At 39.7% G+C, this 14,174-nt stretch overlaps 1 protein-coding gene across 4 annotated transcripts in view; it reads right to left on the reverse strand.

Annotated features, from left to right (window-relative positions):
- The window catches only part of R3hdm2 (R3H domain containing 2), a 124,312-nt gene that overhangs the window by 97,605 nt on the left and 12,533 nt on the right, over positions 1-14,174 (reverse strand). For 3 of the 4 annotated variants that reach the window (XM_090327512.1, XM_090327515.1, XM_090327590.1), the window contains one exon: positions 1,766-1,833. The exons of the other annotated variant lie outside the window; for it this stretch is intronic. The gene's annotated coding sequence lies outside the window, so the exon portion shown is untranslated. The remainder of the gene's footprint in view (positions 1-1,765; positions 1,834-14,174) is intronic. 4 annotated transcript variants of the gene reach the window in all.

Genomic DNA, 14,174 nt, shown 5'->3' on the forward strand with positions numbered 1-14,174 from the left:
GAGCTTTTATGCTCATAGCTAGCACTCTACCACTTGAGGCACAGTGTCACTTCCAGATTTTTTAATTAATTTATTTAATTTTTCCAGCTTTTTTAGTAGTTTTTGAAGATTGTATATAGAGATTCCCTTCTTGAATACATGTTTATTAAACATGACATTTGAAATACGATGTAAAAATCAATGTTAATAAATTCTTTAATAAAAATAAATAAATAAAAAGAGGGGCCAGGAGTTTGGCCTAGTGGTCCAGTACTTGCCTAGCATGCAAAAAGACCCAGGTTCGACTTCTCGGTACCACATACATAGAAAAAAGCCAGAAGTGGTGCAGAGGCTCAAGTGGTAGAGTTCTAGCCTTGAGAAAAATCCAAGGACAGTGCTCAAGCCCTGAGCTTAAGGTCAGGACTGGCAAAAAAAAAAAAAAATTAACTCATATTTTATGTGTGTGTGTGCGCGCATGTACCCCCTCCCCAAACCCACCCCAAGGCTTGAACTCAGAGCCTGGGCTCTGTTCTTGGGACTCTCTGTGCTCAAGGCTAGAGCTCTACCACTTGAGCCACAGCACCACTTCCAGATTTTTCTGTTTATGTGATACTGAGGAACTGAACCCACGGCTTCAAGCATGCTAGGCAAGCATTCCCAGCTCCCCAAAGATCACACTGAGAGGCCTAAACTGAAGAAATTTTATCTCCAGGCCAGTTTAAGATGTGTAGTGAGACTCCATCTCAAGCTACAAAAAAAAGTAGCCGGGTGCAATGGCTCACACCTGTAATCCTAGCTACTCAGGAGCTTGAGATCTGAGGATTAAGGTTCAGAGCCAGCCTGGGCACAAAAGGACCTGAGACTCTAAGTCCAATTAACCTCTAGAAAAGGAACTTGGCTCAAGAGTGGGGTGGTAGCCTTGAGCAAGAGCTCAGGGACATGGGGCCAGGAGTTTGGCCTAGTGGTTAAAGTGCTTGCCTAGCATGCATGAAGACCCGGGTTCGATTCCTCAGTACCACATACATAGAAAAAAGCCAGAAATGGTGCTGAGGCTCAAGTGGTAGAGCTCTAGCCTTGAGAAAGTCCAAGGACAGTGCTCAGGCCCTGAGCTCAAGCCCAGGACTGGCAAAAAAAAAAAAAGAAGAGCTCAGGGACACCACCCAGGCGAAAGAGTAGGGCAGTAGCCTTGAGCTGAAGAGCTCAAGGACAGCGCTCAGGCAAGTTCAAGCCCCACGACCCACCAAAAAAAAAAAAAAAAACAGTATACTGCATTCAGTACTGGGAAAAAGTTATGCAATTTGTGGCCAAGTTTAGTAAGTTAAAACCACTTAACAGCCAGGCACCAGTGGCTCATTAATCCTAGCTACTCAGGAGTCTTAGATTCAAAGGATCATGGTTCAAAGGATCATAACTACTTTATAGTCATACTTATGGTAAGTGAACAATTGACAGCATCTAACCCAAGCTACTAAGCATCTCTCACTGCAACTACTACAAAAGGCTTTATTATTAATTCAGCTGAATTTGAACTCAATTTTTCTTTTCTTTCTTTCTTTTTTTTTTGGGGGGGGGGGGATAAGTGCTAGTGTTTGTTAGGCAAGTGTTTTACCATAAACTGAATCTTGGTATAGCTCCTAAATGTCCATTTCTTCATCTATTAAGTGAATAGGATAAGACCAAACCCCCATGTAGTTGTGTAGTTGTGTGAAGATTATGAAGATTATATTATAATGTAGATATAGCACTTAATTTATTTCTTGGCACACAAAATGTAACCTATCATTACCTGAACAAATGCTCAGCCTCCATGAGTCCAGGGCTGGAATGGCATCACATATAAGAAACAACTTTAACCTCAAAAAAAAAAAAAAAAAGTTAAAAGTCATTTTAAATCAGTATACTGAAACTAGAAAATAGAGATCTAATTCAAATTCCATAAAAGCCCCTTTTAATCCTGATTTCTTTTGCTTGCTTTGGGGGATTTTGTTTTGCATAACCTGCCTGCCTCCAACCCTCTGTACAGCCATCAGTACTTTCAATGCACAATTTAAAATTTGGCTCTTTATCCCATAAATCCTCTCTTAAAGTAAGCAGACCTTCATTTGCTTTGTAATATAAATCAGCCAAACACAGATCTGAAATTCTTCAGCTGCTTTTTACCCACTGTTTCTTTTTTTTTTTTTAGTCCCAAACTGAACAAGTCAATCTAGAATCTTAAGTGAAAACAGAAGAGAAGCCAGAAACAGAAGACATAATTTAGTATCTCCTTACTGTCCCATTCTGAAGGTGAATATCCCCTAACACACCATTCTGTCTCATAACTCTACAATATTCATATTCCACAAATATCACATCACTAAAGTCTGCCCCCTCAATATCTTATAAGATTTCCACAAAAACACTCTTCTGGATTCTTTATCATTCCTGCACATCAGGGTTTTGACATTAGGATATAACTGATTAAGGTTGGGCATGGTCAGAGGACACAGTCCTTCTTCTCACCACCAGCCTTCATTCTAAAACACTAACACTTCTTCCCATGAAATGCCTTGTGCTCTCTATGCAAAGAAATTCTTAGTAGCCTTTCCCCACTAGCCCTCAAGCCATGCCTAGAAACTAATTTTTTATTTTATTTTTTGTGGGTCATGGGGCTTGAACTCGACCTGGGCACTGTTCCTGAGCTCAGTAGCTCAAGGCTACCACCCTACCCCTGGGCCTGAACAGTGTCCTAGAGCTCTTCAGCTCAAGGCTACCACCCTACCCTTGAGCCAAGTCTCACTTCCCTTTTCTAGAGTTTAATTGGAGATAAGAGTCTCAGGTCCTTTTGTGCCTGGGCTGGCTTTCAACACTGATCCTCAGATCTCAGCCTCCAGCGTAGCTAGGATTACAGGCTTGAGCCATCGTGCTAGACCTACATACTGATTTTTTTGTGTGTGAGTTAAATAGTTTCATTTATTTTAATAAAGGACCAGTTTGGGGGTACAGCAGCACAAATGGACTGACTCCTGCTAGCATGCCAATGGATGAAGCAAGCCACACAGATAAGCCCATCTTCAACAGGCAGAGCAGAAGCAGACATTTCTCCATGGAGATGATGAAATGGGGAATGTAAACTTACTTTTAGGGGACAATCTTCTGTATCTGTTGAACTACATACTGATTTTTAAGTGAGCTCAGTGGCATCTTACTGAGTGAGATCCTTCACACGCCAAAGGTGGCTCTCCAATTCTGATTCAGTCCAAAGCAGCATAATTCAAAATGTTCAACAGTCCCTATTGTAAGATTTCTTTCCCAACTATAAGATTTTATAAATAAAAGTAGAATACCTTAAAGCTCAATTCCTTTCCATTCTCAAACCTCCACAATTAACTTGAAGATTTTAATAAAAATGCATCAACCATGACTCTTCCAACTTAGAACTCTACAATGAGTTCTCCAGAGATGCATGAGTGATCTTTTAAAAGTTTAAAGGGGCTGGGAGTGTGGCTTAGTGGTAGAGTGCTTGCTCACCACGCATAAAGTGGTGTTGTAGATCAAATGGTAAGAGTGTCAGCCTAGAGCAAGAGAAGCTCAGGGGCAGTGCCCAGGCTTTGAGTTCAAGCCCCAGGACTGGCAATAAATACATTTTTTTTAATAAAATAAAAGTTTAAGTCAGCCAAATGCCAGTGGTTCATGCCTGTAATAGTAGCTACTCAGGAGGCTGATCTGAGGATTGTGGTTCAAAGCCATACCAGACGTGGAAGACACTCTTATTCCCAATAAACTACTCTGCAAAGCTAGACCAGCAAATTAAAACAAACAACAACATCAAAAATAATTTAGCTTTCTTATTCAACTCACTGCTTCTTACCAATGACTTCCCATATCCAATGTAACAACTACGAGACTCTATAAAATCTGTCCTTTGTCTATTCTTGAACATGTCAAACCAAATCCTTTCCACAAGACCTTTTGTCTACCTTCTGCCTCCTATTCAGGTGGTGGCTCACTCCTAATAATCCTAGCTATTCAGGAAGCAGAAATCCTGAGGAGAATTAGAGTTTGAGGTCAGTAGAGGCATAAAGCAGGTAAGACCACATCTCAAGGAATAAAAACCAAGGAATGATGATGCATACCTGTCATCCCAGCTACATGGGAAGTATAAACGGAAGGCTCATGATCAAAGCCTGGTCAGGGAATAAATGAGATCCTATTTTAAAATAATAACTAAAGCAAAAAGGATTAGGATATGGTTCTGGTAGGGTGCCTATCTGCCCTGAGTTCAAATCCAGTACTACAAAAAGAAAAAGAACATTCATTTTTAACTGCAGTGAGGTCTTTCTGACCATCCAATTTGAGGTACCTCCTCTTCCCCAGTCCTTTGCTATTATATCACCACATTTTCTTCACAGCATTTATCACAATCTGTAATTACATATTTGAAAATTGCCTGTGTTCACAAAGAAAAATTTAACAAGCACTCTGAGAGCAGAAGTCTGTGTAATATTATTTACACATATACCTGAAAGGCTAAATAGTAAATGATGAAATAGTTTTCTATTTGTCTAATTCATTTACAAAAGTAAGTACTTCCTCTGAGGTAAGCAGGTCTCTGAAGTTTTGTAAGTCTTATTTGTGTAGTCAATAAGCTAGCCAACTTGAACCAGACTCTGGGGGCTCATGGAAGCCAGCCCAGGCAGGAAAGCCTGTGAGACTCTGATCTCCAACTAACCACAAAAAGCTGGAAGTACAGCCATGGCTCAAGTGATAGAATGCTAGCCTTAAGCACAAAAGTACAGGGACAGGGCCAGGAGTTTGGTCTGGTGGTAGAGTGCTTCCCTAGCATGGACAAAGACCTGGGTTCAATTACTTGGTACCACATACATAGAAAATGCTGGAAGTGATGCAATGGCTCAAGTGGTAGAGCTCTAGCCTTGAGAAGTAAATAAATAAATAAATGCTCAGGGACGCTGGCATAGATAGATAGATAGATAGATAGATAGATAGATAGATAGATAGATAGATAAATGCTCAGGGACAGTGCCCAAGCCCAGGGTTCAATCTCCAGACCCCCCCCCCCAAAAAAATAACAACAACAACAACAAAAAAGACCAAGATGGCCAACTTGTCAACCCTGTATTCTCCATCTTAACCATCTGCCTTGTACTCTCAAGAATCTCCCTTTCTCTGAAGATAAAATTTGTCTTCTGGGAAAATAGAATGGCAATCATATCTGTCAGCTGTTTTATAGTTCTGTGCGGTCCAAATTCAATAATCTCGGGCTTAAGTAACTGTCAAAGGTCTAGCTACCATCACTGCATAGAAGAGTGGGCTTAACTGACTCGAAAGTTGCAAACAATTCTGAGATAATCACTGTTGCTAAGAGTTCTACTCTTTGTCAAAATGCCTTGAAGATAACCTTGTAGGAGCAGAAAATTCAACTATCTTGACTAGTGGAGTTTTCTATAAAGTTTTAATAATGACTGTCACAGTAAAATTAGGTACTTTGTAGATCTACAGACCTATAATTAGCTTTAGTTAGCAGTCAACCTCCATTTGTCAATAAAATGTCTATTCCTATCAAATTATCCGTGATTGGGGCAATAGATAAATCAGAAACTATTGCTAATAAACATGTATGTCTGAGAACCAAGTCAATGAATTAAGCTTACTTGGAGAAGCTCTAGGAGACTAGCCTCTCTAGTCACTCAAAGACAAGTTTTAAAGAGCTTAACAACTCTAACATTTAGGTACATCAAAATGACTATAATCTAAAAAAAGATGTCACTTACAATGAATTCTAAAAGTTACCTTCCTCCTCCAAAATAAATAATTTTAAAAGTCAGCTGAAACTTGAACAGTGACTCTTAACTTTCCTTAAAGTAAAGCTATAACAGCTCCTGTAATGAGAGGTCCAATAAACTCAGGACAAAGGGCTGATGGTGCTGACATTGTCACCTCTCCTAAGACTTCTGCTGACTCATCCTGATAGGCTGACAGGACATAGACAACTCAGCCTTGCCCAAGTTTCTTTATCTCACATATAAATACATATAAAAACTGTCTGCTCAAGACAACTAAAACTGGACACCTTCTCTAAACAACAACAACAACAAACCCTTTCCTTTCTTGGATCTGACCAAAAAGAAAAAATTATTTTAGGCTCACAGAAGGGCTGGGAAGAGTGCCTGTAAAAAGACCAGAGGGTTAATTCTCAGTAATTACCAATTTTTTTAAAAAATTAAAATTTTTTTAAAAAATTGGGCCAAGAGTTTGGCCCAGTGGTAAAGTGCTTGCTGAGCATACAGGAAGACCCAGGTTCAATTTCTATGTACCATGTACATAGAAAAAAGCTGGAAGTGGTGCTGTGGCTCAAGTGGTATAGTGCTAGCCTTGGGGAAACCCAAGGACAGTGGCTCAGGTCCTGAGTTCAAGCAAAAAGAAAAGAAAAAAGATCAAAACCAACCTCCTAGGGAAGAAGCTAATCTTTTCGGCATTAACAGATGTGTGGTATTAGTACAATAAGATAGACAACACTAGCAAAGTCAGGAAATGAAAATATCAATGCCTGGCCACATTAAGTAATCACAGATAACATCTCTAACCAAGTAAATTTTGTTCTAAATTAACTTCAAAAAGAAGATTAAGTTGCTGGGCACTAGTGACTCCTGCCTTTAATTCTACCTACTCAGGAGTCTAAGACTGGAAGTCAGTCCAAGAAGGGGAAAAAAAATTCTGAGAGACTCTATCTCTAACTAACCAGCAAAAATGTGGGCTGGAGGCATGGCTTAAGTAATAGAGTGCCAGCCATGAGCAAGCAAGCCAAGAGCCAAGAATTGAATCCTTGAAAGCAAACCCCGGTACCAGAAAAGAAAAGGAAAAAAAAAAAAAAGAACAAGTCAATAATGTATTCCTTTAACAGGAATAAAAAAGTAAAAAGAAAAGAGTGGACATGGTGGTGTACATCTTATAACCCCAGCACTGTGGAGGGTAAATCAGGAGGTCTCCAAGTTGAACTTAATCAGACCCTATTTCAAAGAAAGAAAGGAAAAAGGGAAAAAGAAGAACAAGAAAAAAAAAATCACACCCACTTTTAACCTGGCCACAATTATTTGTGTTGGCTACAATTTTTTCTGTAGTAATTTTCATCAAATAGAACTTACTGGGGCTGATGGCTCACACCTGCAATACTAGCTACTAAGGATGCTGAGATCTGACGATCATGGTTCAAAGCCAGCAAGGGCAAGGAATTCCTTGAGACTCTTACCGCCAACAAACTACTAGAAAAGCCAGAAGGGGAGCTGTGACTCAAGTGGTAGAATGTTAGCATTGAGCCAGAAGAAGCTTAGGGAGAGTACCCAGGCCCTGGGTTCAACAAACAGAACTCATTTCCCTATCACTTAAAGTTGATTTTGTTTTATGATGCTTTGAACAGGAAGGCAGAATAAATAATAGTGCCTTCTGAGTCCAGGCATCAAAGAAGTCTTGCAACTTGCACCCTTACCCTTCTCGGACCTAGCCATCATGCAAAAGGGGCAAATTAGCCTGAAGGAGAGATCACAGCAACCTAGTTACAGTTTCAGCACTGTACTAGACATGAATGTCTACACAGCCTGTAACTCACAAGATATCTGGTCACAAACACATAAGCAAATTCAGCCAACATCAACATCCTGTGGAAAAAAAGACAAGTTGCACCAAATGAGTCCAACCCAAATTGCCAATCCATTTAAACTATAAGAAACTAATTGTTTTAAGCCACTAAATTTTGGAGTGCTTTATTCCACTGAAATAGTTAACAGAAATACAAGGCTAAGATAAACTAAAAACATCACACAACCAATTGAAAATAGGCCTCTAATACAATTAAAGTATATAAAAATAGTGCACAAGCTACATCCATTTAAGACATACACTAGAAAATTCTAGCAAAATACTAAGGCTTATTAATTTGTCCCTATATCTGTCCATCTCATAAATATCACTGGAAGATACATGTAAACATATGTATCCAACAAAGAACTCAGATGCAAAATACACAAAGAATTCTAACCATCAGTAAGAAAAAGATGTCAGGTGCCAGTGGCTCACACCTGTAATCTTAGCTATTCAGGAGGCTGACATCTGCAGCCTGAGCAGAAAGTCCAGGCGACTCTTATCTCTAATTATCACACACACACACACACACACACACACACACACACACACACACACACACACAAAGCTGGTAGAAGAACTGTGGCTTAAGTGGTAGAATGCCAGTGTTGAGCAAAAGGAGCCCAGGGACAGCATCCAAGTCTAGAGTTCAAGCCCCAGGACTGGCAAGAAAAAAAAAAAGACAATCTTAAATAATAATAAGGGGGAAAAAACTTCATACAGATGAAACTCAAAAGATAGTATTAAAAAGATCAATATATAAACAAGGCTCACTCCTGAAACTACTCAAACGACTGAGATTTGGAAGATTCCTTCCAAAAAGGTTACAAGACTGCGTCACAACGAAAAAGTTGGGTATACTGGTATACTTCTTTGCCATTCCAGCTACAATAAGAAACACAAATAGTGAGGTGGGGGGGGAGGGAAATGGGGACCAAGACATGAGAAAGGGTATCAATGTATGTGAAGTAATGCACCTTCCATCTGGCAAATGTAATGTAACCCTTCTATTAATTACAATAAAAATTATATGAAAAAAAGAAACACAAATAGAAGGATCACAGTCCAGTCCAGTCAAGTCCAGTCCAGACAAACAACAGCAACAAGACTTTATCTCAAAAGTAACCAAATCAAAAATCAAAAGTGACTGGAGAACTAGGAATGTAGCTTAGTGGTAGAGTGCTTGCCTACCATGCATGAAGCCCTGGGTTAAATTCCTCAGTACCACATACACAGAAAAAAAGCCAGAACACTGAACTTAAATGTCGGTAGCACATTTAAGGGAAAAAAAGGCCAATGTACATATGAAAAACTGATTCAACATCATGTCATCAGAAAATGAAAGTTAAAATTACAAAAATGGGGCTGGGAGCATAGCCTACTGGTAGAATGCTTGCATAACATGCATAAAGCCCTGGGTTCAATTCCTTGGTACCACATACACAGAAAAGCCAGAAATGGTGCTGTGACTTGTTAATTGACAGTCCTGGGGCTTGAACTGAGGGCCTGAGCAATGTCCTTGGGCTTTCCTCAAGGCTAGTACTCTAAATTAAAAAAAAAAAAAAATTACAAAAACACAGGGAGCTGAGTGTGGTGGCTCACTCCTGTAACCCTAGCTACTCAGGAGGCTGAGATGAGGATTGAAGTTCAAAGCCAGCCCGGGAACTAAAGTCTGTGAGACTCTTATTTCCAATTAACCACTAGAAAACCAGAAGTGGCACTGACTCAAGGGGTAGGGTGGTAGCCTTGAGCTAGAGAGCTCAGGGACAACACCTAGGCCCAGAGTTCAAGTCCCACACTGACAAAAAAAAAAAAAAAAAAAAAAACAGGGCCGGGAGTTTGGCCTAGTGGTAGAGTGCTTGCCTAGCATGCACGAAGACCCAGGTTCGATTCCTCAGTACCACATACATAGCAAAAAGCCGGAAGTGGTGCTGAGGCTCAAGTGGTAGAGTGCTAGCCTTGAGAAAGTCCTAGGACAGGGCTCAGGCCCTGAGCCCAAGCCCAGGACTGGAAAAAAAAAAAAACAAACAAAAAAAAAACAGGGAGCTGTATTGTGACCTAGTGATAGAATGCTTCCCAAGCATGCACAAAGCCCTAGGTTTGATTCCTGGGTACCACACAAATAGAAAAAGCCGGAAGTGATGCTATGGCTCAAGGGTAGAGTGCTAGTCCTAAGAAAACCTGAATGCTCAGGCCCTAAGTTCAAGCTCTAGGACTGGAAAAAAAAATTATAAAAACTACACCAATACACTACATAAAATTGAAAGGACTGACAATATTAAATATAGTAAAAAACACAGTACAGGGGCCGGGAGTTTGGCCTAGTGGTTAAAGTGCTTGCCTAGCATGCATGAGGACCCGGGTTCGATTCCTTGGTACCACATACATAGAAAAAAGCCAGAAGTGGTGCTGAGGCTCAAGTGGTAGAGCTCTAGCCTTGAGAAAGTCCAAGGACAGTGCTCAGGCCCTGAGCTCAAGCCCAGGACTGGCAAAAAAAAAAAAAAAAAAAAAAAAAAAAACAGCACAACCAGAATTCTCATACCTTGTTGGCCAGAGAATACATTAATAACACTTGGGGAAAATGGAAATACTAAATCTAAACATACATATACCCTTTGTCCTAGCAACTCCATTTCTGGATTATCATCAATAGAAGTAAGCATTTATATCACAACATGTACATAGTTATTTAGTCAATGTTCACATGAACGTGTCACACTATTCATAGTGATCCCAAACTGAAAACAACTTCATAAAAATTATTCACGCTGTAGAATATTACATAGCAATGATCAAAAATAAAACATTGCTATATAGAAATAGCATTCATTAATCTCAAAGACACTAATCTCAAAAGAGTACATATGAACAACAGCAACAAAAAATAGTACATTTACTTCGGTTAATGTAAAATACAAAAAAAGCTGGGTGGCTCATGCCTATAATCCTAGCTATTTAGGAGGCTGAGATCTGAGGAAAGTCCATGAGACTTCTTTTTTTTTCTTTGGTCAGTCTTGGGGCTTCAACCTAGGCACGGACCTAGGCACTATGTCTGAACTTTTGCTCAAGATTAGCACTCTACCACTTCTAGTCATAGTACCACTTCCAGTTTTCTGGTGGCTAGTTGAAGATAAGAGTTTCACAGACTTTCCTGCCCAACTGGTTTTGAATGGTGACCCTTAGATCTCAGTCTCCTGAGTAGCTAGGATTACAGGCATAGGTTTTCCATAAGATTCTTATCTCCAATTAAGCACCAGAAAGCCAGAAATGGAACTGTGGTAGAACACTAGCCTGGAGCAAAAAAAGCTCAAGGACAGTGTTCAGGCCATGAGCTCAAGCCCTAATACTAGTACCACCATAACTACTGCCACCCTCAAAAGTGAACTAACCTATGGTAATAATCAGAATAGTGATTATCCTTTTGGAAGTCATTTATGTGAAAAAGATTCTGGAGTGTTTCATTAATTTACTTCCAGAGATGTCTTACATAACATTATTTCAAGGGACAGCATATAACTGGCTTGATGGTTATATTCCTGCCCATACAGCCTACCCACCAATGTTGCTAGACTCAGTTTTGCTTTATTATAACCCATGTACTGGTCTGTACAGCCTGGACTTCTAAATAACTACATGACCAAGTCTGTGGCTTACTTTAAGACCTCATCATTTACTGGCCTCTGTATTACCAGATTCACTGTAGAAGAATCTTTTGAAAAAATAGTATCAACTGTATATACCTCCTACCATCCATACATGTATCTCTTTTTAAATCCTTTAATGATTCTCTATTGCCTATATATTAAATTCTACATTCAACAGAGTGCTTTTGTGATCCGGTTCCTAACTAATTTTTCTCATATTATACCTTGATTTTCAGACATAACAAATTACTTGTAGTTGACCTAGAAAACTATTTTTTCTCAGTTCAGTATCTCTGTACATATAATATATCCTCTATCTAGAACATCAGTTCTCAAAGTGAGGCCTTAGAAGCCCTAAAAAGTCAAACTAGTTTCATAATAGCAAGTTGTTATTTCTCCAAGTAACACTAAAATGTGACTTGCCCTTATCATGTTGATGAGAGCAATGGCAGATAAAACTGTTAGTGTGTTCACTTAAGTCAAGCCAGGAACATCGAAATATACTAGCAGCATTAGGGAAGAAACTCAGTAACAGTATGTGCTTAGCATGTTCAAAATACTAGCTTCAAAGCCTAGCAGTACAAAAAAAAAGAGGAAGGAGAAGGAGGAGGAAGAAGAGGAAGAAGAGGAGGAGAAGAGGAAAAAGAGGAGGAAGATTATTCAGGTGTAGGGCCAGGTACTGGTGGCTTGTGCACTGGTGGCTTGTGCCTGTAATCCTAACTCAGGAGGCTGAGATCTGAGGATTTCTGTTCAAAGCCAGTTAGGGAAGAAAAGTTTTTTAAGACTCTTATCTCTAATTAACTGGTAAGAAGCTAGAAGTGGAGCTGTGGCTAGAAGTGGTAGAAAAAAAAAAAAAAAAAAAGCTAAAGGACAGTGCCGAGGTCCTAAGTTTAAGCCCCAGTATCAATATTTAAAAAAAAAAAAAAAAAAAAAAAGGGCGGGGGGAGAGTGTGCCTAGTGGTAGAGTGTGCTTGCCTAGCAAACACAAAGCCCTGGGTTCGATTCCTCAGTACCACATACACAGAAAAAGCCAGCCAGAAGTAGTGCTGTGGCTCAACTGGTAGAGCACTAGCCTTGAGCACAGAGAGGTTCAGGGACAGTACCCAGGCCCTGAGTTTAAGCCCCAGGACTGGTTGGAAAAAAACAGAGGGGGTAGGAGGAGAAGCAGCATAGCCCAGCCTTGAGCAAAAAATGTCCAAGGGCAATGCCCTGAGGACTGGAAAAAAAAAAATTAAAGTCTGTTTCCCTCCTCCAATTATAAAAGAAATATATGCTCATCACAAGTAAATAAAAAAAAGAACATAAACCATCCCATAATCTTTCATAACATATTGTCTTAGCAAATCCTTTGAGGGTATCTCAATTCTCCAAAGAACATGTTGCTTATAAAATTGATCTGGGGCTGGGAGCAAAGCCTAGTGATAGAGTGCTTGCCTAGCATGCATGAAGCCCTGGGTTAGATTACTCAGTAGTACCACATACTCAGAAAAGGCCAGAATTGGTGCAGTAGCTCAAGTGACAGAGCACTAGCCTTGAGCAAAAGTGTCCAAAGACAGTGCCCTGGACCTGAGTTCAAGCCCCAGGACTGGAAAAAACAAAAACAAAAACAAAAAAACAAGCAAATAAAACTGATCTGTACTGGTGATTCAGATCAGTGGTAGAGAACTTGCCTAGCATTCACAAGGTCCTGTGTTTGATTCTCAAGCATACTATAGCAATAAGTAACTAAAACTGTATTAAGGAAACTCTAGTATAAGGAAAAGAAATTGCCCATGGGCTTAATTTAGCAAGAATATTAAGGAGATCAATTTCTTAGTTTATTCACATATAACCATTTGTATTATTCTAGGGTCACATCCTAAATTTTATTTTTATAAATTTTCCTTCTCAGTTAACAATAAACTCTTTGCCTTTTAAATGTTGCTATAGTGCAAAAGATCCTACTTTTCCAATTATCAAATCAAGTATTAAACAAATATCTACTATATCATTTCATTTTTTTTTTCTTTTGCCAGTCCTGGGTCTTGAACTCATGGCCTGGGCACTGTCCTTGGGCTTTTTCAAGGCTAGAACTCTACTACTTGAGCCACAGTACCATTTCTGGCTTTTTTCTATGTATGTGGTAGCAAGGAATCTAACCTGGGTCTTAGTGCATGCTAAGTAAGCACTATCACTAGGTTAAACTTCTGGCCCCCACTACACTACATCATTTCTTGTATTGAGATTTTCTTTTTTTCCAGTCCCGGGGCTTGAACTCAGGGCCTGAGCACTGTCCTTAGGCTTTCCTCAAGGCCAATGTTCTACCATTTGAGCCATAGCATCACTTCCGGCTTTTCTATGTATGTAGTACTGAGGAATCAAACCCAGGTTTTTGTGCATGCTGGGTAAGCACTCTACCACTAGGCCAAACTCCTGCCTAGCCCTTGTGTTGAGATTTTATACAACTACATCAACAGATCCTCATATTTCATACACAGCTAGATGTATACTGATGTCTAGCAATCACCTGCAAAGGAGAATTATCTCTTTCACTACCCTTAGCCCAAGTTGTAATGAGCATTTAGTAACATAGTACTCAAAGTTCTCAGAACAGGGCTGGGAATGTGGCTTAGTCGTAGAATGACCTTCTATCTGGCGAATATAACTGTAACCCCTCTATACATTAAAACAAAATTTAAAAAAAAAAAAGAATGCTTGCCTAGCATGCATGCAGCCCTGGGTTTAATTCCTCAGTACCATATAAACAGAAAAAGCCAGAAGTGGCACAATGGCTCAAGCAGCAGAGCAAAAGAAGGGGCAATGCTCAGACCCTAAATTCAAGCCCCAGGACTAGGAAAAAAACATTCTTAGAACAGTTTTGACTTTTTACTGCATTGTCTTAATTTGGATAACAATGAAGGAATTGATTTGAAGCTA

This window comes from Megascapheus bottae, chromosome 2 (genome assembly GCF_031878675.1).
Source record: "Megascapheus bottae isolate mThoBot1 chromosome 2, mThoBot2.hap1, whole genome shotgun sequence".
NCBI classification, from domain to species: Eukaryota; Metazoa; Chordata; class Mammalia; order Rodentia; family Geomyidae; genus Megascapheus; species Megascapheus bottae.